We start from the raw sequence: 22,684 nt of genomic DNA on the forward strand, positions 1-22,684 counted from the left end.
TCGTATTCAAAGATGCTAAGCCTAATGAACTGCGAAATTTTGTTAGGTAAATTAAACAGACTTTGTCTAACAAACAACTACTTCGAAAAACTCGTAAGGGTGCAGGCGAGCTGGTGAATATTAACCATGTTGAAATAACCTGAGACTGGGGTAGAGAAGAAGCATCAAATCGTAGAAGGGACAGAAACGAGACGTCGTCCTGTCTATTTTCTGTCCCTTCTACGATTTGATGCTTCTTCTCTACCCCAGTCTCAGGTTATTTCAACATGGTTAGATACTTCGACATTTTGTGCGTTAAAATAAAGATTCAACTTGTGCCTTTCATTGTAAACATTATTTCTATCTCTCATGTTTTAATGCTGGCAAGCTTCATAAAGTAAAAATAAATGATGTATTGAAATATATATAGCCATTTGCCATTCATTTGCACTCTTAATAATTTCTATGTATATGGCTCCCAGATTGCACCCAAAGAAGTATCCATGGGAGAAATCAACAAATTTAAATAAATTAAAAAATATCTAGTATAACGCATTGTATGGAAAATATCATTTTGCACTAACTAATTTCTAGATAGTTTAAAAAAATTGGTTATATGAAATGAATACATTACTGAGAATTTGAGAACATTTCTAGAAAGTGAAGTAATAAATATAGCAGTTCTATCAATATTACGTTATTAGCTTTACACAGTTTTGCGTCAAACACTTCTGAGTTATGAGCATAAATATATTTCTGAATTATAGAAAGATAAATGATGAAATTAGCTTTCAATACACTTTCTTTTTTTTATTTGGTACTGCAAACATTTAAACCAATCTCATGTAGAAGCGAAAAAATTAACCTGCATGGTCATTTCAAATTTCATAAAACATAGCTACAATTAAGGACTGTATGAAAGAACTTCACTAGTACATTTTAAATGTCAAGAGTTGCCACTTTTAATTTGCCTTCCAGATAAACGGGAAAGAAATCGAGGAGGGCTTGTACCAGGACAAGCACCAATTGGCCGCTGTGTCTGTGAAGCAAACTGATGAAGGTGTAGAAATTGTATGTATCTTCTGTTATTTATTTATTTATAAATATTGTATGCCCCACATGGGTTCAAGCATGAGGGATAGCACACATATAAATGAAATGATAATACACACAACAAACCACAGCCAAAACTATACTTATTTATATATCTGCTTAAAACAAATAATCATAGAGCATATGAACCAGTATGTAACCGAGGTTATTAAAATGCGCAAATAAACAACAAAAAAAGTGCAGTTAGCGAAAAACTGTCCTCTATTGCAATATTGTTTATAAAAAATGGTGTTATTAGACAGGGTCTCACATATGAAAAACAGATAAACCGACTAACGTATACGGGTCTGTACTCATGTCGCATAGAAAAAAATAGTAGGTAATGTAAATTTTGTGTCGGAGGTGAGGGTTGCGGAATGGTATCAGCACGTTATTTCTCCTGTAAAACACTCTTATTTCTCTGGTTAAAATACTCTTATTTCTCCTGTAAAATGCCGCACTGAGCGGGTTAAATATGAAAATTGAGAAGACAATAAATTATATAAAAACTTTAAATATTTTAATGTCGGTACAGCATTTCTTAAAAGTGTGTGAGGCTTACAAAGTAAGTTATGAATCCAGCACCATTAACCTTTCAATTGCAATATTAGAAACAGCTCACTTAAATGGTAACGCGCTACCTCAAGTGCCACACCACAAGGCACGTGCGACTTACATTTTAAATTAGATGAAAGTCGAGGGTTTCGGTGTTTAAAGCCAAGCACTCCAACATAAACCTAAAAAAGATTTTAGTGACTTAGTCATACTTCACAAAATTGCCTCACAAATTGCTAATGTAAACTTCAAAACACGTGACTAGGGAGTGAAGGAACGTTCAATCTTATGAACATTGTATCAATACACAGGGTGGAATGCTCAGCTCCACTTTAAGAATCGAACCGCTTTCGCTCATGGATTGATCTAAAAATGGAAGCATAGCACACAAATTTTTGAGATTGAAGCACACGCTCACAATAACCATGATTACATCCGTAAGTAACTTATTTAAAGCTATACGATATAAGGTATGGTGGATATCGATTGTTCTATTAGGGTTTACTGTTCATTGCTAGAACTGATTCTTGCCCAGTACACTTTATCTTCTGTCATCAATACTTAGAGAATTGTGTTGTCCTATCGAAAAGGAAACCTTAAAAGATGTTAAAATACCTACGTAAAACATTTATATTTAAAAATAGTGGTATTAAACAGTGTCTTTTGATTTGTGAAATTGTACTTAACACATTTGTGATATGCCTGCACGTGATATCATCTAGTATTACATTGTGCGAGCGCATTCACCCTTTTCTTTTATAAGTAACTTGCTTGAAACAACTGTCGTTTGTGATATTATGTACTTCTCAAATGAGTAAATTTATAAATTTATCTTAGTTATGTTTCGATATATGCATTATAACACGCATGCTCCAGTAAAAAAAATCAAAGGGTTTTAATTTCTCAACTCCGTTTGTCTAGTTAATATGCAAAGGGGTTTTAATGTAACCAGGTGGGAACAAAAATAGTTCCCTTAAGTTTCAAAATTGTTTTATGTGTTATTAAACATATATGGTTCAAGCGTTGTCAAACTTAAAGCATATTAGAGCCCTTGTATTTTAAGGGATAACTACTTTTATTGCTTTAGAAACTTTATTATTACCTTCGTATAGAGAAATTCCTTACAGGTTTCACAACGTAGCACAATATTAGCCGAACTCGGTCGGTGTTTCTGGAAAACGTTGCAAAGAATTTTCCCATATCAGTGGTCTTACCATTCCCTTCGAGAAGATAACCTATTGTGTCCTTTGCCTGAATGTTGTAGTATTAATGTTCAAATAATGGATATAAACACAAAATGACTATTTTTAATTAAAACAGAGTTATTTAAACCAATCCTTAAAAAGTAGACAGATCCGGTTTGTGCACGTGAGCTACAGGACCAGGGACATTTCGTAACGATGATATTTTAATCCGCGAAAACGCGATAAAAAGATCATCGTCCGCGAATTCGTACCGCTAGCGTGGCCCCTGTTGCATGACCAGAAACTTTATCGCATTTCTGCGCTTACCACGAGCTTCAAATATTTCTAAAATTTATTTATCGGCTTTGAATGACGCTCAAAAAATTTTTAATTACAACTTTTCGTATATTTTCACTAAGTAAAAGGTTAATCAACAAGATCTTTCGTATAGCATAACCTGCTGCGTGAAACAGCTGACTTTATTTGTCCCCCTGGTTGCATAACTCACCTCCAAAAAACCGCATTAGAGTTTGTTTCCCGGGTCGGCTTGAAAAATATGTTTCAATTAAAAAATAAGCTCACTGTACATCTCTGGTGTCAAACAAAATATCAATGCATTACACATAGACAAATAAATCTGCTTTAAGGAAAAACACTAAATAGCCACTCATTGGTTTCTTAATGTTGATTTCAGAAGTTTCATTAAAAAAAGAAAATGAACGTCGTTTACAATGCCCAGTAACGCCAAATCAGAGCGCAGCTCTTGAGGAGAGGGAGGAGGGAAGGGTATTGAGGGGAGGAGGTGGGAAGTCCAGCACTACTAACATGGGTGTGCATCGAAGTGTGCCTAAACAGAGTCGCAAAAAATGCACATCTTTGGTGAGAGCATCGCGTGTGAATTTGGCGGGAAATTAGGGGTGTAATTTTTCTCCTTACTTTAGCGCGGAACTTTTTCCACTAGATTTAGCGGGCAAATTTTTTCCGCTAAGTTAAGCGGGGAATATTTTTCCACTAAAATTAGCAGGGAGATGTTTTCCGCTAAATTTAGCGGGGAAATTTTTGTCACTAGATTTGGCTTAGAATTTTTTCTGCTAAATTTAGCGCGGAATTTTTTCCGAAAGATTTAGCGGGGAATATTTTTCCGCTAGATTTAGCGGGGATGTTTTTGCAAGTGACGTCACACGTGACGTCACTGATGACGTCATCAGTGACGATGACCATGGCGTCATCCCGATCAGGTCCCGTGACGTCACTGGTGTTCCTTGTGACGTCACGTGTGACGTCACATGACGTCATAGTGATGACGCCATTGTCATTGTTACTGCTTACGTCATCAGTGAGTTCACCAGTTACGTCACGCGTCCCATAATGTACCGCGCGGTTACGCCGACAGCGACGGCGTCGGCGACGCCGCTCAAGCCGCAAACAGGCGCCTAAGATGTGCGCTGTAATAAAAATTGGAAACCCTTGGCCCCCCCATCTAGTTCATTACGGCCATAACTGTCTGGGTCAAAACTCAGGTTAAACCTTTTTCTCAAAGCAGAATCAGCTATTACCATGTTTTAGTCTAAATATTTGAGTTTTCTCACACTCCTCGGAATGTATCTTATCAGTGAAGCTAAAATATCAAGATCTTAGATCATTGGGTGCATCCATCAGTTCGTTTATAAGGACACTAGTGTTTCGCTCATGACACCAGCTAAACTTTAAAAAATCTAGCTGACATAATGTTTTAATGTTTTGATTGTATTAAGTTAATTTATTTTCTTGTGTTCTTTCCATACCATGAAGGGTTCTTATCACTTTTCTAGCCTTAGAACTCATTATTGTTTGAGACTACTAGACAAAGAAAGCATGACATGCACAAAACTAACTGGGTTACTTCTCTCAATACAATAAAGTAGAAAACAGTTGCAGCAAGATTTATGTAATCAGGTTGTCCCTAATTCAGCTTTACAACAAGTTGAATCTTTGATAATTACGATCGCAGAAAATGGAGTCAAACACCGTTGTAGTTCTCTTTATGAGCGATTTGTGGTTCCTATTTTCTGAATTAAGTATCTGATCGTGTTGCGTAAATAATCTGCGTATTTATTCCAAATTTCCGGGAAGTGATGAGGCACCAAGAAAAACTCCCTTAAGAGAGGGTTGCTAAGATTAAAAAAACTAAAACAACTACAATTCAAGCAATGTAGAGATGAAGGTAACCTATGATTTCATTATTTATCAAGAAAACCTGAGTCTTCAACATATAAACGCCAATTTGAAAATAAAAAACATGTTTTTACTTATTTTATACATTTAGAATATACTGCCTTACAACTTTTGAAGGCCAAGGCATGGTGTAGGCAGTACAATAATAAATGGGTCGAATTCGCTGCTGCCACAACGCTGATTCTAGAAGACATGCGTTAGCATTTCGCGCAACAGCAGTATATAACAAGGCATGGTGAATTCAGCCTCTCGGTATTTTGATCATGGGGTGAACATTTCAGAAACGCCTATTCTCTCTGGTGCAAGCAGTTCTAGTTCACTTAACGTGTGCATGAAGTACGTACGCGTGATGCGCGTGAAACTACGGAGCCTTTTCGTCCTGCGGATTTATCCACGGCAAACGCGCGTTTAATCGTGCGGCGAATAGTCGGAGGTTTCGTACAAACGCTGCCGTCGATCCTTTTGGGCCTTACGTTGCCGCGCGTGCTGTGCATACGGGTGCGACAACACCGTGCGCTTACGGACCGGTGACATGGTAAGAGGACTTCGCGTCAAGAAGGGCGTGGCAGGCGTGGCAGGTTGAAGAACGGAACCGCAGCCCCGTGTGCGTCCACAGGTCTCCAAAGCCAACGGCAGGAGCTTCCGAGGGAGCCCAAAGCGCTCACCCGCACACCGCGAGCCATCTTTCGACGCTTGCAGTAGACGTTTCTCATACAGTTTCCACAGCCAGCGGCACCAAGGTGCCATCCCATGGCCATATTGGGAACATTGGTTAGTCTAATCCAGTTCAAGGTCAGGGCATGCACCAGGGCAAAAATTCTAACGCATTAAATGTCAGCAAAGCAAGTATATACACAGAAATATTCAATCAAAAGAATAAGCAGTTTTGCCCTGCAGTACATTCCAACGAAGAAAAGGACATCACTTCCACTCCAAAAATAGCAAAAGAAACAACACCTGTCGCGCTACGCGGCAACTCGTTCCAGTCACAACCGGTACGCGGAAAAAAATATTTGAAAGAATCTTTCCTGCAACCAAGCTCACAAACCAGTTTCAGGTGTTTCTGTCATGTGTCATATGGCTACCATTATACTGAAGATGGTCATCAAACTTGAAACAAGTTTTGTTATGTATTCTGCTATGTTAAAACATTTAAGCACTGTGGTTTCCTTCGACATAATAAAGTATGCAGTCCAGACACAGCATACAAAAGAAAATTGTGATTATTTGCCATAGACATTATACATGAACCTAGGAGATTTTCTTGGACCCCTCTGACAAGTCTATACGATAGATGATTGAAGGTTCCATTATATGTCCACATATTCTAGTAAAAGATGGATTAGAGTTATCTACACCATTAGCTTCGTTTCAGGCGTGTAGTTTATCATATTCATTCGCAACGTCCAGAGCTTTATAGACGCTTTGGCTATAACCGTTCCTATATGGTAAATCCAGCTTAAGTTAGATGTAGTTGCAACGCTTAGATCCTTGTATTGATTTATTACTGCTAAAGCTTTAGGTTTGATAGTGCTGCAAAAAAGGCGGTACTTTATTCAGAGTTATTTTCATTTGCCCTCAGTGATTAATGTTTAAGTTTTTTGAGGCTATTGTTTAAACATTTTTTATCAGAAACGCAAACTATTTTGCAAAAGAATATGCAGCCATCTGAAAAAAATCTACACTGTCTCGAGGGCTTATCTACCATCAACTCATTGATGAAAATGAAAAAAATAATAGCCCGACACCGAGCATTCGGGTACTTTCGGTACTCGGCAGGAGCCCTCGAGTACTGTTTCTTGGGTCAGACAGAGTTCCAGTTATTGGAGATCACTTTAAGGTAACAAGTATTTCTTATAATATATATTTCAGTTCAACCTGACTCCTTCTTGAAAGCACGTTATATGAACAATTACTACTGGACTAGATGTAAGTAAATATAAAACCATAACTTGAACTTTCTTTTGTGAGTTGTTTGCAATGTGTTTGTATATGCCAAACAAAAAGTAATGTTTTTTTTATTTCATCGTTATTGTACGATAATTTTTTTTGCATATCATGCATGACGCAGTGACGCAAAATGCCCGCAATATATTTAATTATATTTTGATATTCATAATAAAAGAGAGGGTAAAATTAATTTGCCGATATTCAGCATAGTCACCAACGTGTTCCGCGCATGTGCTCAAGCGCTTAAATAACACGTTGCTGCTGCGTTAGACATTATATTTATAATATCAAAACCCAAGGGTGCACCCTCCCTCTCAGCTCATCCTATTCACGGGATTTTGTTCCACCAGGAACTGCGTCGAATGGACCAAACAAATTAAAATCAATTGTCACCAATTACTTTGGGTATAGCGGATCCGAAATGCACCGAATACGCAGATCCTTGAATTGTTTTTGTCGATGTCACATGCCGTCTGGTAGTGCGCATTTTTGTGCTGTAGCAACACACCAAACGTCAAGAAACCATGGCACTTTGACTTGGTCACAGACGTTCCATCAATTTAAATACCTCAAAGACTGCATGTTTTTATCACATAAGAGATGGCTAAGAAACAAAAACCAGTGGCGAAAACCGCTGAGAAAAAGATAAAAAGAGCAACTCAACTACAAAACATCGAAGCAAGTGAAACTTCTACTCATAAACTCGTTACGCACAAATCTTGAATATTGTATCTAATAAAAGTTTCTTCAATTATGTTGTGTCAGGGGTTGCGCCAAGGTTTGTTGTAAGACCTTTACAATCAATGGCAGTGCGGAAAAGTAAAGAATTTAGGAACGGGACTGATATTGCTTTGGGCGTGCACGTCGATGGTATGTCCCGTGCGGCTGCGACGGAATGCTTTTAATGGTTCTCAAGCAGGACGCGATACAACCTGCTGTTTGCACTGATTTCCTTTGGTTGTGATGTTCAAATATTGATCCTTTAAGGTCTCAAAAGATGTTGAGCATAACTTCTGCCCTGCGTCAGACCTGCCCGGATCTTTGGTCTTGTTGACCAAGTGTATCTCCACTCTTTGCTTGCCCGCTTCGTCTCTGGCTGGACATTGTGTATTCAACATTCGTCCCAAGAGACGATGCGTAGAAGATTTTTTTTCTTTGCCGTATTGCGTCCCAGCAGCGCCTCGCATATATTCACACGACGTTCCTTACCATCTGGCGGAAGTTGTTTTGGTTCCCGCCTGCTGGACACTTTTTTGTACTTAAGAATACCATTAATCATGTGGTACCCTGGGTCATTGCCAAAGTTCAATGATGACTATTGTCACACCTACTAATGTTCATTTAAAAAATCAAGAGCATTTTAAGTTTATTGCTTAAAACCTACAGCGTAAACAGACAAAACAGAAGAGGGAGGAAAAACTTTTTTGCTGTTTCCTTTATCCTTTTAATGTTTTTATTGTTGAGGCTCTCTTGCAAGATATATAACAGCCTGTCAATGAGGCGACTCGAAAGGGCCACAGTAGAGTGGGCCATATTTTCTGATTTATTTACCGCAGAACGTGCCACCTATGATATGAATAAAGAACCGCAAATAACTAAGAGTCATATGTCACAGTCTAGATGTTCAACCAACTTGCCCCCCAATAGATCTTAATGCAGAGCGTACCAGCGCCGCGTCATGGGCTCCGACGTTCACGAAGACGGCCCACACTAAGGACGCCAGCAACGGTTGTGGATATACTCTCAGACGTTCAGTAAACTGCCGACCACAGATAAACAAACCGATTCTCAGCAATGACTGTTTGATAGCACGTGTACGTTATAACAGCCCCATAATTCAGAGACGCACTAAGCTCCTCAAAAGGTGCTTACAAGGCTTTACACTGAGCTATTGGCGGGCGTATCTGGGTCGATTGTGGATCTGCTAACTGCCGCCTGATACGTTGCCCCTCGTGACAATCGCTGGCAGGCAATCAAGCAAAACGTATGCAGTAAATAAATTTTCACAAAAATGACGAGAAAAGATGGGTCCAGAAACAATTTCGCACGGAAAAGTTCAATGAAGAGCGCTTGGGTCGACAAAGCATTAAATATGACTTTATACTACTCTGCGTACATGCTTAAGTTAGGATTTTGACATACCTCACTAGGATACATTTACCCTTAACGGAAACCGTTAATAAATAAATACTGGGTCATTAAGCCTGAAAAGAGGTACCTTGCAATCTGCAGCCAGTATCAACTCCATATTTCTACTATTAAATAGAGAAAACATCAATCTCATTGAAAATGTGCTGAAAATGTGATAACATACGAAGCGCGATAAATGGAATTTGTAATGCTTTCCTATTACAAACATATGAGAAAGTAAATGTGTATGGATACAACCAATATATTTTTGTCTCAAGGAATACAATGAGCTCATATTTAAGCACTATTCATGCATACAACACGTATTCATCAAGAATATATGCCTATTATTTATTTAGGTGTTTGGTCCTAAACAATAATAAAACTCCGAAACTACGCTCATTATGTTTATTATGTTTATTTTTCTCTGCCATCGCCAGAAGCTTGTGCATTCTATTTTTTTACCACTTTCAGCAACTCCAAAAACCTGTAACCATCCCCGACCTTTTCGAAGTTGAATTAAAACTTGATGTGGACAGACATCACCACGAGCATTTTGATCATATTGAAGACTTAATAAAATACCTTCTTCTCATCATTTCTATGGTAAGATATATTTATCTGGCTGATTCGGTTCGAAATATGTTATATTTATGAATTCATGGCGTAATGAAGCATTACCCAATATCACATATTTTATTCACTAAAACACCCCAGGGATGTGTGGATTCTATATACTCAATGAATACTCAAAATAATAATGGCAGTCAGAAGAGGGAAACGCATATATTGAAATAATTCTTCTTCTTTAAACCGTGCGTCGATTTTACCTTAATAATGCTTTTAAATTAATACGACCGTCGTCATAGGTGCTAGCGAGTACTGTCATATAACAAAGATACGGAATCGGAAAGTCTACAATTATATATAATCGCGAAAGCTAGACTTAAGACATTTCACTACAGGCTTCGTAATGTCGCACCTCGTGGAACCTGTCGATGTAAAGCTATGTGCTTTAGTGAGGCAGAAGAAGAAATGCGGGTTGATAAACGTGCGTTTCTGGGTTCATTTGAGTGTTTCCGCCATATTATGTTAGCACTGGTAATTTGACTTGCTTGAAGCCATGTTTATGTCTATCTCTTCATACACAGCAGCATTTTACTCTTGAAAGCCAAATATTAAACTGTTATTGAGAGTATGGGAATGGCAGGGCTTATCTTTCAAAATTCCAACACTAAAGCCACCGCCTGTAATTTTCGTAGATATGTGGCCGCGCTTGCGTGCTCGAGATTGAGACAGCTGATCGTCATTGAGGGCAGAAAATTCGCGCTTGAAGGGGGACACGTAAATTAAGTACCTCTTTGCCGTTCTTGTCCTTTCAGTATTTATTAAGTGTATTGTATGTCGCGGCATCGGCCACAACGGCAATATGTTTCGCAATCTCTATGCTTCGTCGTGGGGAGGCGATTTAGACCTTCGCCGACAAGGTTTGTATAAGACAATCAGAAAAGTGCGAATGGATTCTATTTCCCCCCGCGCCCGGGTCGTCTTGTCTTATCGGCCTTAACCCCGGGACTTTAGGCGTTAGTTTTACAGTTGTATGAGCGAATAATAATGTATTTCCAATCACCCTTTACGCAGACGGTCTCATGTGAAACCTCCGTAAAAGGACAATGAAGAATATCTGAAATAAATTTAACCAAACGAAATACACCAGGAGAAAAATTTGCTTTTTCTGAAAACTAAAAAAATGGGAATTTATATGTTCACATCAAAACCATGATTAGGAAAACTTAGTTTCCCAAATTGTTTTTTATTTTGCAAAACAGATTAAAATTAAAAGCGTGTGCAAATCAACACACCACGATATCTTTTAAACATTAGGTCGCTGTTTTAATTCCTGCTTTTAATGTATATTTATAAACGAGCCCTTGAAACGACTGTGTATATCACCATCTTAAATAATATACAAAAATGACGACAGAGAACCTGACCGAAATATTGCTACACAGCCGGCATAAAAATGCGTATTTGTGAGATAGTTTAATTCAATTCAAAATTCCCACTATTCACTTAAGTCCTGATATTTTTAATATTTTAGCAAAAGGTTACCTAGCAGTTCAATCTAAGAGCACCGATCAAATTTATATTGATGCTTCATGCCTTCCGAACCCATACGTCTGCACCGGTGTGCGACCACTGTGGAGAGTATGTTTTACACGTTTTTCTTTACCCTTGACTCCTACAACAACGGAGTCTATTTTTCCCAATATTGCCGCGCGCGCAGCTGGACAAGTAGGCAGCGCGCGCGTGGCCTAACGGTTATCGCGCTTGGCTCCCACGCAGAAGGCCAGGGTTCGATTCCTGGCGCGACTACACATTTTTGTTGACAGTGTAATTTGATGTTCTAGTGAATTCGAGAACCGTCTTGCTGATTCGAGGTTAGAATGTTCTACACACCGAACCTTCTACGCCGAACGATCCAGAAACCCACGAGGGTACATAAGGGATTCCGCCAGGCGAGCGAATTCAGTTTCGCCCCAGCGTTCGACTGTGCTGCTCCGCCGACTTCGACGCCCGCGACGCTCTGTTATTATCGTTGTACCCCTTTTATTTTTTTGGCACAAGTTCGCCACATTAAACGTTTATTTCTTCCTGTTTATTTCCTATTTTTTTGGTCACCACCCGTGACATTTTGGTGGAGGTGCTGGGTAGCACATGCCCGTGCAGCGTTCCCCTCCCAGGGCCCGCAGCGCAAGCCCCATTCCGAGCCCGGTGAGAAGACCACCCGACGCGGAACCTGACACTCGGACCAGTCGCCGCACCCAAGGTCTACACCCGGAATACGGACTTCTGCCCCCCAGGACCAAGCAGCCAAGGAAGCCGACGATGGACGGCCAGCAGTCACAGACCCCGGCCGCTCCTGCCTTCATCTACCTACCAGTCGCACCCCGGACTCCGACGCCATTCCACGGGGACGCCCACGAAGACGTCGAGGACTGGCTTCAACAGTACGAGCGGGTGGCCCAGCACAACCGATGGACGGAGGACCAGCGCCTGCAGAACCTTTACTTCGCGCTCGAAGGAACGGCCAGGCACTGGTTCGAGAATCGGGAGACATCATCGATCTCGTGGACCGCCTGCAAGAATGAGTTGAGGCGAACTTTCACTAACCAGTATCGACGGGAGAGGGCCGAGGACCTTCTTCGAATGAGAACCCAGGGCGCAAACGAGACCATCACCAGTTTCGTCGAGGATGTCCTGCGCCTGGTCACTCGCGCCGACCCTGAAGCCACCGACGAAAAGAAGTTGCGGATCCTGATGCGAGGCGTACGAGATGACATCTTCGGAGGCCTCGTCCGGGACCCGCCGACCACCGTCGAGACGTTTGTAACAGAGGCGACCAACATTGAACGGGCCCTGCAAGCACGAGCCGCTCACCTTCATCGAGCCCCTGCCGTCGCTGCACCCACGCCGTCAAGGTGCGCCCTCAGCCCCAATATTCCAGGGATCCGAGAAATAGTCCGGGACATCGTCCGTGAAGAACTGAAGAAGCTGATACCTGCCACCGGACGTCCAGCTTCACTCTCGATCGCCGAGATTGTTCGAGAAGAGGTCCAGCAAGCACTCCAGCCAGACGTTCTCGCCAACGCCGCACCGGAACCACCAGCTGTGACCTATGCTGCCGTTGTTCGTCGTCCGCAGCCTCCTATTGCTCGGCAGTACCCATCTGCACCCCAACGAGAAGTCTCTTCGCCGCAGTACGCGCCGCGCCAAGAGCAGCGTGGACTTCGAAAGACCAACGTGTGGCGCACGGATGACGGACGCCCGGTGTGCTTCCACTGCGGGGAGGCTGACTACGTTTACCGGAGGTGCCCCTACCGCCAGCTCGGCCTGCGAGGATTCGCTCCAAACGACCGTCGACCTCGTTTTGGAGAACGACCAAGGGACATCGAGGAATACCTCCGTCGCCCTCCGTCACCAGCGCCCACCGCACCACGAGGTTCCCGTTCTCCATCCCCCCGACGTTCCGCGTCGCCTTTCCGTCGGTCGCGCCGTGACAGCCTGTACCCCCTATCTCGTCGGGAAAACTAAGTGCGGCTACGCCTGGAGATGCCGTTGCCGAAGACGACCTGAGTAAAAAGCCTCCAAGAACGCCGGAGCGCTCCCACTCTCCCGACGCCACGCATCGCTACGACGCGCCTGCAACGGTGTCCAACAACCTAAACGTCGTCATCGACGGCCACGACGCATGGGCACTCGTGGACACCGGAGCAGACTACTCAGTCTTGAGTGGGAGGCTCTCCCGCCGCCTTCGAAAAGTCATGACGCCGTGGGAAGGACCCCGAATACGAACCGCCGGAGGACATCTCATCACACCAGTCGGGGGATGCACTGCTCGCGTCGAGATCCACGGTGAAACGTGCCCTGTCAAGTTCGTCGTTCTGCAAGACTGTTCGAGGGACGTTATCCTCGGAATGGACTTCCTCTGCGAGTATGGCGCCGTCATCGACCTCGGAACAAACCGGCTGACGTTACGAAAACCTGCTCCACCAGCGGAGGAACCCCAAGCGACGTCACCCACGGTCCGAGTCCTCGCAAACCACGTAAACCTACCACCGCGGTCGAGTGTTTTCGTACTTGTCGGGATCGATGAAGCTTCCTGTGGCGAAGTTCTTCTCGAGGGAAGCCTCCAATTGCTCCTGGAAAGAGGCATAGGCGTCGCAAGGGGAGTAGCTGAACTTCAGGATGGGCGGACTGTGGCCCTCGTGACGAACTTCCGAAACGAAACGCAACACCTCACGAAAAGTGCAGCCGTGGGCCACGTCGAGAAACTCCGAAACCCCGCCGAAATCACCGCGATTACTGACGAATCCTCGCCGCCCCAGCAAGACCGTACGTCGCCAGCGCAGCTCGACATTGAGCCTAAGCTTCCGGACCCTAAACGGCGTCAGCTGGTTAACCTCCTCGCCGGATACCGCGACTGCTTTGCGACGTCGTCGAAGGTGCGCCAGACCGCGGTTGCCAAGCACCGCATCGTTACCGAGGACGACGTGCGCCCCGTGCATCGATCGCCGTACAGAATCTCCGCTAAGGAAAGGGAGGTGATCCATCAGCAAGGTTAAGAGATGCTGAATGACGACATAATCCAACCTTCAAGCAGTCCATGGGCCTCTCCAGTCGTGCTGGTTAAGAAGAAGGACGGAACTCTTCGGTTCTGCGTGGACTACCGGCAGCTCAACACGGTTACGAAGAAAGACATCTACCCACTCCCCCGCATCAACGACACTCTAGACCGGCTGCGCCACTCTCGATACTTTTCATCGATGGACCTGAAGAGCGGCTACTGGCAAATCGAGGTCGACGAACGGGACCGAGAGAAGACAGCCTTCGTCACGCCGGATGGACTGTACGAGTTCAAGGTGATGCCCTTCGGACTATGCACGGCGCCAGCAACTTTCCAGCGTGTCATGGACACCGTACTGGCAGGGCTGAAGTGGCAGAGTTGTCTCGTCTACCTTGACGACGTCGTAGTATTTTCAGCTGACTTCGACGAGCACTTGAGACGACTCCGAGCTGTTCTTCAAGCCATTCAGACCGCCGGACTCACACTCAAGCCGTCAAAGTGCCGGTTCGCCTATGACGAACTGAAGTTCCTTGGCCACGTGGTTAGTAACGAAGGCGTCCGCCCAGACCCCGAGAAGACTCGCGCCGTCGCGGCATTTCCAGCGCCGACAGATAAGAAGGCCGTGCGAAGAGTCTTTGGACTTTGTGCCTATTATCGACGCTTCGTTCGGGATTTCGCAAGGATTTCCGCACCACTTACGAATCTCACGAAGGACGCCGAGAAGTTCGAATGGGCCGAGGAGCAACAGCAGGCATTCGACGAACTGAAACGACGACTCCAGACTCCTCCTGTGCTTGGACATTTCGACCAGGATGCGGAAACAGAAATTCACACGGACGCAAGTAACGCGGGACTGGGCGCAGTACTAGTCCAAGTGCAAGAAGGCATCGAGCGAGTCATCGCCTATGCAAGTCGGACATTGTCCAAGGCGAAGAAAAATTACTCCACAACTGAGAAAGAATGCCTTGCGGTCGTCTGGGCAATAACGAAGTTTCGTCCGTACTTGTACGGGAGCCCGTTCCGTGTAGTCACGGACCACCACTCGCTCTGCTGGCTTCCGAAGCTGAAGGACCCGTCAGGACGCCTCGCTCGATGGAGTCTTCGACTACAAGAGTTCAACATGACAGTGGTCTGTAAGTCAGGCCGCAAGCACAGCGACGCCGACTGCCTGTCCAGAGCCCCCGTCGAAACCCCTTCCGGCTGCAGCGACGACAATGACGACGAGTACTTCCTAGGAGCAGTGAACACCGACGATATGGCACGACGTCAACGGGACGATCCTGAGCTGCGCGAATTAATCGAGCACCTGGAAGGGGGCAGGAGTACCGTGCCACGTGTCTTCTCACGAGTACTGCCGACCTTCGCCATCCGGCAAGGTGTACTCTACAAAGAGAACTTCGGCAACAACAACACACCGTGGTTGCTGGTAATCCCGAGTGACCTTCGAGAGGAGATCTTCCAAGCCTGCCACGACGACCCGACATCCGGACACCTTGGTTACAGCCGGACACTGGACCGTATTCGTGAAAAGTATTACTGGCCGAAGCTCCCCAAGACCGTCCACCTATACGCACGATCATGCCACGAGTGCCAGCGACGCAAGAAACCGGCGACGAGGCCGGCCGGACTTCTGCAGCCCATTCCTCCTCCAACTACACCCTTCCAGCAGATCGGAATGGATCTACTTGGTCCTTTTCCGCCTTCGACGTCGGGGAACCGCTGGATCATCGTCGCCACAGATTATCTCACGCGGTACGCCGAAACGAAAGCTCTTCCTTCAGGGACTGCTGTGGAAGTCGCCAAGTTTTTCATCGAGTCCATCGTCCTCCGGCACGGCGCTCCCGAAGTTCTGATTACAGATCGCGGATCTTCGTTCATGGCCCAGCTGACGCAAGAGGTCCTTCGTCTCAGTGGTACCGGCCATCGTCGAACCACTGCATACCACCCGCAGACCAACGGGCTGACCGAGCGACTCAACAAGACAATCGCCGATATGATCTCTATGTACGTCGACGTAGAGCACAAGACGTGGGACGAGGTGTTGCCCTACGTCACGTTCGCCTACAATACGGCGGTTCAGGAGACCACTGGATTCACCCCTTTCCAGCTGGTACATGGTCGGAAGGTAACGACCATGCTGGACGCAATGCTGCCCCATGAGCCATCTGACAATGAGAGCGACGACGCCCAGGCGGTTGCTCAACGCGCCGAAGAAGTCCGCCAGCTCGCCCGACTAATGATTCAAGACCAGCAACGCGTCGACGCGGGCCGCTACAACCTTCGTCGCAGGGACGTTCACTTCCAGCCCGGAGACAGGGTGTGGGTGTGGACGCCCATCCGTCGCCGCGGCCTCAGTGAGAAACTGCTGAAACGGTACTTTGGACCATACAAGGTACTTCGTCGCCTCGGCGAGCTGAACTACGAGGTGATGCCCGACGGAACAAGAACATCATCACGCCGCCCACCACGACCTGAAGTCGTCCACGTCGTGCGCCTGAAGCCGTACTACGCTCGATAGGACTGTGGATCTTATGTGTTTCAAGTGACTCTTTAGTTAGCCGTTCTTTTTATGTGCTTTGTTTTGTTTTGGGTTGCATCGGGACGATGCACTTTTTAAAGGGGGGAGTAATGCCGCGCGCGCAGCTGGACAAGTAGGCTGCGCGCGCGTAGCCTAACGGTTATCGCGCTTGCCTCCCACGCAGAAGGCCAGGGTTCGATTCCTGGCGCGACTACACATTTTTGTTGACAGTGTAATTTGGTGTTCTAGTGAATTCGAGAACCGTCTTCCTGATTCGAGGTTAGGATGTTGTACACACCGAACCTTCTACGCCGAACGATCCAGAAACCCACGAGGGTACATAAGGGATTCCGCCAGGCGAGCGAATTCAGTTTCGCCCCAGGTTCGACTGTGCTGCTCCGCCAACTTCGACGCCCGCGACGCTCTGTTATTATCGTTGTACCCCTTTTATTTTTTTGGCACAAGTTCGCCACATTAAACGTTTATTTCTTCCTATTTATTTCCTATTTTTTTGGTCACCACCCGTGACAATAATTTCCGGCACTTCATTTCATTCCAACCCACTCTGTTTTAATGGGAGTAGCCTATTATATCATTTCACAATATTTTAGGTTTTAAACAAAATTAAATTTAATATACACAAATTATAGCCATTTTTATTCCTGTTATACTTTTACTATTGCTTTCTAGTTTACCTTGTTTGATGCAGTATGGCTATCGGCGTCTTTGCGCTATAAATCCCGCAAACAACAACAATAACTCTGAGATGTAATTTGTTTCACTAAGCCTAACCACAAACAAATTGTACGTAGCAGTGTGCCTCCAACTCCACCCACTTCTACAAAAGTGCATTCTACAGACATCAGTAAAACAAATAAATCTTTACCGTTTCATTGTATAAACACGTAACACTATGGCAGGAAAGCACACGAAAACAGCGTGTTACAGTAAGCTCCCGTAAAAATAGCGCATTGTAATAATAGCACGATATAGCAACAGGACAGAGGCTTAAGAGCGCGGTCGGCAAAACCACGGCGTCGTTTCATACAGGGTGCAAACCTGCCTTTTCTATTCACATAACAAATTTCGTGTCTCAGAAAATCCAGTTTAAAGTTTTGTCCGAAATATACCACAAACTTTTGGGGTGACTTTATTACAAATACCCAATATCTTCAGATGTCACTCATGTACCAAGAGGTTACTTCCCCGATGATCAAGTTTCTACTTGTGGAAGTTGAAAAAGACAATGTATGTATTCGGAATATGCAATTTTTATTGGCCAACTCGAGATATGATATTTCAGACTCAAACACCATAAATTTTTTTATTATTTCTCTAGGGTAACTACTTTAGTACCACAGTCAATGGTCCTGATCCAGAGCATTCCGAACGCAAGAACAAATTATTTCTTAATGCAGAGGACACAATGACAAAACTTGCAGATACCCAATAGGAAAGCGCAGCTGATGTTGTGATCCTAATTACCGGGTAAGATTATGATGTATTTATGTCAATATTTCTAATAATTTAAAGTATATCCTAGACATAAGGCATCCACATATACTCATATATATATATATATATATATATATATATATATATATATATATATATATATATTGATAATTTTTTTTGTATATTGCTTACTGGTCTTGGAAATATAAGAATTGCAGAATGCAAGACATAAGGCAAATAAACATTTATTCGTTCACTCATTCATTTATTTGTTTATTTTCTGTGGTCATGAACAGCTTGACGCCTTGATAATGATGCACAACAAATTGATCACAGGTTAGTTACAAAAGTCTTAAAAGCTACGAAATTTGGGTTAAAACCATCAATATGTGCTCCACTGAGGGTATTGTAGAAGTGTGAACACTCGACCCCAGGATCAACAAACCGTTTTCAAGCCCAGTCACCTACTTTGACGCTACATTCTCACCGGCGTCCTTCCTAACCCTAACGGAGTGGAGTGTTATTTCAATAGGCGTAACCTGCGTAGGCGCAGTTTCAAACGCTGCTGGCGGCTCAAATCTTGTCTTTTCCAGCTATATTTTGTGCTTCATAGTACATATATTTCCCCAAGGACATTGAGAAAGCATTGAACCATATTTAAAAAAAAGCAAAAAACAAAAAGCTCTAAACTATTTTTGTTGGCTACGTGCGCGACAGTGCGAATGCGACTGGAATGTAAAGTTCTGGTTATTTGTGTTTTTTCTCACGATAAGCTTTGACGGCGCCGCGGGATTCGCCGCATGTTAAACGACAAAGCGCTGTGGTGTCAAAAATAAATTGTAACAGAAAAGGCCTGAAAGGCATGCATTTTTTAGACTCACAAATATCTTGTCTACCAATGGACAGGACACGGACATACACTTACCCAAGTAGCACAACACGCCGGGTTGGGGATGGGGCGGTAATGGCCTGCCGGGATACCGATACCGGCCGGTACCGGAAACGCCCCAAGGGGTGACATCGGCCGGGCCCAATGCCGAAATCCGGCCGGTACCGGGAACGTATTGGGAAACCGGGATGCCGGGAATACGGGATGTTCCCAGCGAGCTCCCGACACAGATCCCCGGCATGGAACCGGTGGTACGGTAGGAAACCATCAGTGTGCCAGCGTGTTTCCGGGTCAGAGCCAGTCCAATTGCGGATTAGTCCCAGCGTAAAAACAGATCAGTGCCAGCGTAATTGTGGGTCAGTGCCTGCGAAATTGCGGATCAGCACCAGCGTATGCGTCATTCAGTGTACCCAGCATAGAACCAGCAGATTGCTAGCTGTGTCAGGCTTTAAAGCCCAGGAATGAGATTTTACTGCATTTTTGAACAGCTAACTTCTCAGTAGGTCAAATTGACTTAAACGTGGAAATGCTAAATTTCTCTGTCCAAACTATTTTATTGGTTTTCATATCTTTTATAGGTGCTGACCGTTTTTAAAATGTTTTTCGGACTTGAACTGAAAAAAGCCGGTTTAGTATTTGTGCAATTTTAAGAAACAATTCTGTGTGAACAATTGACTTTCTCAATGTATACAGTATACTCATGGCAATTATTGTATACTCGTTGAGACAACATGTCCCATTCATCTGTCGCCCAGATGCATATTGTGGGTAGCAGAAGAAGGGAACATACAAAGTTTTTTTTTTTACCGTGACATTCTTTATTGCGATTCGTGCATCCATAGCAGCTAGCTCCTCAGCCAGAGTGTCCCTCATCGTCAAAGGCGCTTGGAACCACCAATGGAGTGTCCGTCTTTTTAACTCTATTGCCCTTGCCCGCCTCCCTGCCCGTCAGCCACTTCTGCACCGCGTCCACGCTGCACGAGTGCGACTTTGTATGGCACCTGTAAAGAGAATTGTCAGATCACACAGATTAGTTGAGGGATAGGGGAAGCCAATATCTTGCATATTAGCTACACACAAGGTGCTGTTCACACACTGCAGTTTGGAAGCATTTCCTTTGTGTAAATATAGGTCCCTCACCTAGCCTACAATTCAAAGGTGACAGAAAGAGAGCACCACAGAGGTGGAGATAGTGGGTTCGGCTAGCACGCTAAGGTGCAGATTCTATGGAGGCATATGGCTATTTCACGCAACATCCTATTAATCTGAAATGGGGGGCGAGACGGGGCGGGCGCAAGAAGGGGTGGGGTGCAGAGATGAGTGGTTAAAAAAAGAGCAAAACTTCCCCAACTGACACTCTACAGACCAAGGCCTCTAAATGGACGTCATTAGATTTTCAACCTGGAAACTAACAGGATAACAAGACAAGAGCAACAAAAACCTTTTTTCACAGTTCCTTCAAGACGCTGCTTTTCAGTATGAAGGTTCCGAGAATGCTAACATAGGAGATATTCATAATAAAAAATGCAAGTCAAATTAAAAAAAAAAAAAACGACAGAAATTGACGACTTAAATTTTGCATATTGCAAGTCTTAATAAGAAACTGAAGCTGTTCTGTATTTGAGGAAGAACACCAAAATCGTCTTGATATGGCCTCCAGGATCACGAATATCGAGTTTATTTTTTCAATCTGGTGCATGGAGGCTGCAGAAATTAATTTCTAAAGTACAGCTGAAGCCCGTCCTTCCCAGGGCGTGACGTCATGCTGGGAGTTTCGGAATTTCTGCTCTCGCTCATCTTCAGCTCCTGTCAAACCTATGCACGTAAACTCTTGTATTTGTAAAAAGGTCATAAATAGACGCCACAACTGGCGTCAGTGTGGAAAAATACAACTGGCAAGCTTTCAATTGCACGCGCCGCCCACACGATCGACACGTGCTTGGCGCCCCAAAGATCCTAGTACGACGTCACGACTGCTCTGAGGTTTTTCGTGTTTTCTCGTGTCTAGTTACACCTTCGGGGAAAACGAAAGCGATATACAGATTCACAGGACAAAAATACGCCAGAAGTCACCTAAACTCGTTTTTTTGTCAAAAAGTGTTTCAGTTTCCCTTTAATTGTCAACATATTTCAAAGATTGTGCTTGTCTATTGTGCTCCAATAGAGATACCATCAATTTAATAGCTAGTAAAGAATATGCATTACCGATGACCACCTTACACATCATGGCGTCCTTGAACCTTGTCTTACCTTGGTAGCCCAGAAGGGCCGGAGAACTGCTCCTGGACTTGCTTTGAGAACAGGCGTCCCACCATCTCTCGTACCACCTTCTGCAGGTTCTTGCTGTCTCCTAGAGACACGAGCTGCTCCTCCTAGAAAGACAAAATGTGTTCTCAATATGTCAATAAAGTTATTTATATGCAGATACAATGGTATGAACATGTCTCAAGTAAGAGAATGTGAATGCCCAGGTAAATGCAGCAAGCCACACTATACATGCATCAAAATGTTACAATATTTACTAGAGAGAGAATAAAAAATATTAGAATATATGGCATCTCTACCTGTCTTAGACGAAACCAGAAAGATTAAAATATTCCCCTCCATACTCCGCTAAATCTCATTAGTCAGTCAAATTCGTTGGAACGTTCAAATTGTGCAAACGTTTTGATGGATCCTCCTTGCCCTTCAGCATCCATTCAGTAACTTTAATAATGTATGTGGTTCTCAAAACAGTGCATTCAAGACCCTGCGCATCTTGACTTTGTTAAAGCTTAGTCTAGCTGCCGGCTAGTCACCCTACAAATTTATCACCTATTTTACGACTTTACGAAGACTGGAATTGAAAAAGGCATAAAAAGGCAGGAATTGACCAAAACCGTCATCATAGCTGCAAAAAATGGCAACAGCAGCACAGTATGAGTAGTTACCTTTCCATATTTTTGTTTAGTGCTGACACAGTTGTGGCCCTGTAGGTCAATGAACCAACTTACTCAGCTCAAGCTCGCCTCGTGTAATAATCGCTGTGCGACTACCGTATGCTATGCCTGGAGACACAGCTACGCAAGCACTCACACCCCCTGAATAAAGTGGCGGATGCAATGACAGTTACTCTTTCACCTTGGAAAATTTGATTTCCTCTCATAGGGTGACCTTCGGGTTAGGACTGGTTAACATCTCATTTTGGAAATGCACTACTAATGTAAAGTAAAGATGGAATTAAGATTTATCTGGCAACCCCTTACAAATTTGTTTGGGCATACGCAAATGGTGGGCACGCTCAAAAGCGATCTTAGACCAGGCTAAAAGTTATTTTCAAGCATGTACCTTTATTTCTGCAGCAGATGCCGAAAGCAGAAATGAATTTATTGCCCTAAATATTTAGATCTCTTGACTATAGCCTCAAGTGAGAACAGGAACAAAACCGAAAGAGGCCCAATATATACTACAGCATCTCGATCCTTCTGTCAAGCAAGCATTAAACACAAAAAGCACGCAGGCAGGTTTGTGCGTGCTCCGCACACATACTCACGGCGAGAGTTGTTGCAGGTCTGGAATTTAACTTCTAAGGATAAAACGGGCAGAAGTGT

General features: G+C 44.1%; 1 pseudogene; it reads left to right on the forward strand.

Annotated features, from left to right (window-relative positions):
* The window catches only part of LOC115331423, a 37,319-nt pseudogene extending 19,077 nt beyond the window's left edge, over positions 1 to 18,242 (forward strand).
* Positions 18,243 to 22,684: the final 4,442 nt, after the last annotated feature.

This window comes from Ixodes scapularis, unplaced genomic scaffold, assembly GCF_016920785.2.
Source record: "Ixodes scapularis isolate PalLabHiFi unplaced genomic scaffold, ASM1692078v2 PGA_scaffold4__175_contigs__length_147842914, whole genome shotgun sequence".
Lineage (NCBI taxonomy): Eukaryota > Metazoa > Arthropoda > Arachnida > Ixodida > Ixodidae > Ixodes > Ixodes scapularis.